Source organism: Myotis lucifugus, unplaced genomic scaffold, assembly GCF_000147115.1.
Source record: "Myotis lucifugus unplaced genomic scaffold, Myoluc2.0 scaffold_8, whole genome shotgun sequence".
In the NCBI taxonomy this organism is placed as follows: Eukaryota; Metazoa; Chordata; class Mammalia; order Chiroptera; family Vespertilionidae; genus Myotis; species Myotis lucifugus.
This window is the reverse complement of record NW_005871056.1, coordinates 12,752,108-12,754,165: the sequence shown is the minus strand read 5'-3', so window position 1 is coordinate 12,754,165 and position 2,058 is coordinate 12,752,108. Positions and strand designations below refer to the sequence as shown.

The 2,058-nt window shown below is 44.7% G+C and overlaps 1 pseudogene; it reads left to right on the top strand.

The window, feature by feature from the left end:
* The first annotated feature begins 937 nt into the window (after window positions 1-937).
* On the top strand, window positions 938-1,437 carry LOC102431209 (annotated as a pseudogene).
* Window positions 1,438-2,058: the final 621 nt, after the last annotated feature.

The window sequence follows — 2,058 nt, the reverse complement described above, 5'->3', positions numbered from 1 at the left end:
GCAGACCAAAGGATCCTGGGTACGATTCCGGTCAAGGGCAGGTACCTTGGTTGCAGGCTCCTCCCTGGACCAGGCCCTAGTCAGGTGCGTGCAGGAGGCAACCAATCGATGTGTTTCTCTCACATTGATGTTTCTCTTTGTCTTTCTCTCTTCCACTCTCCCTAAAAATCAATGGAAAAATATCCTCCGGTGAGGATTAACAACAATAATAAAAAATAAAAAAAAGGATGAATCTCAAAGTCAGAATCTCAAGTCTTCATACTATTGAGCAGTGGTTCTCAACCTTCCTAATGCCGAGACCCTTTAATACAGTTCCTCATGTTGTGGTGACCCCCAACCATAAAATTATTTTCGTTGCTACTTCATAACTGTAGCAAAATTACAGTGATTTCTCTCTCCTTTCCTCTCTCTCAATTAAACTGTAATTTTGCTACTGTTATGAATCGTAATGTAAATATCTGATATGCAGGATGTATTTTCATTGTTTCAAATTGAACATAATTAAAGCATAGTGATTAATCACAAAAACAATATGTAATTATATATGTGTTTTCCCATGGTCTTAGGCGACCCCTGTGAAAGGGTCATTCGACCCCCCAAGGGGTCGCGACCCACAGGTTGAGAACCTCTGCTGTAGAGGAAAAAACTAATCAGTGATTGTTAGGGGCTGGGGTTGGGGTCAGGGATTGACTGGGAAGGGGCCAGGGACTTCTTGGAGCTGGGAATGTCCCCCCTTGTTCTAAGAATTGGTTACAGGGTATAAACGTGTAAAAACTCATCATAGCTTTTCCACCGCCCCTCCGCTACACACACACACACACACACACACACACACACACACACACACACAGCCGCCCAGGCTGCACCGCACTCCTCTGAGCTCCGTGCTCCTGCTGAGGCAGGGCCGCCCGTCTCCTTCCAGCCGCCATCCATCGTGATCATCTACCAGGACCTCACCAGCCATGTGAGATGTTCTCCGATATATATAAGACCCGGGAGATGGCAGAGGGGCTGAGCCTGGAGGTAGAGGGGAAGATGGTCAGGAGGACAGAGGGTAACATCGATGACTCGCTGATTGGTGGAAATGCCTCCGCTGAAGGCCCTGTGGGCCACAGTACATAAGTACAGTCATCGCTGGTGTGGATATCGTTGTCACGAACCATCATTTGCAGGAAACCAGAAGCCTACAGGAAGTACGTGCATCAAAGATGAGATGAAATCAATCAAAGGGAAACGTGACGAGCAAAAACCAGAAAGAGGAAAGCCTTTTATGACAGGGGCTGCAGAATAGATCAAGCACAACTTCAAAAACTACCAGTTCTTTATTGTGAAAACATGAATCCAGATGGCCTGGTGGCTCTGCTGGGCTGCCGTGAGGATGGTGTGACCCCATGTATGGTTTTCTTTAAGGATGGTTTAGAAGTGGGAAAATGTTAACAAATTTGACAATTTGGATCTATCACCTGTCATCCTAACTGGCTGCTGCCTTTCACCCACACGCCAGGACTACGACGAATGGGAATGATGGTATCGTGAGCTCTTCATTTATTTTGACCTTGATTTATTTGGAGCGGAGGCATTGTTTTTAAGAAAAAACATGTCCTGTAGGTTGTCTAAAAATAAAATGCATTAGAACTCATTTGAGAGAATGCCTCTTAGTTTAATGCATTTTAAAATCCATCCTGTGTCGTGTGCCGGGAGACTAGAGACTGGTGGTCGGCCACTACTACCTATACAGCATACAGACTGTCTGCAGTGGAAACTACTTCTGAGACTGGGGAGAAAAAATAACACCCAAAACCAAGAATCAAAAGTCTTAATTCTGAGTTGAAGCCAAGGGAAAAGACCATGCTCACAGCAGAGCCAACATTTGACGTGGATTCCTTAGACATTTCATCACCTACAAACAGAAGTAGTTAATGGGAAGAGATTACCAAAAGAATAAAAAGAGACTAATGCAGCCGGAAGCAAAGTATTGTCTGAGCTTATTTAGCATGTCAAGTTAGAACCAAGTTCCATAGAAATCTGGGTCTCCTGGAATTGTGTTGCAAGCTTTTG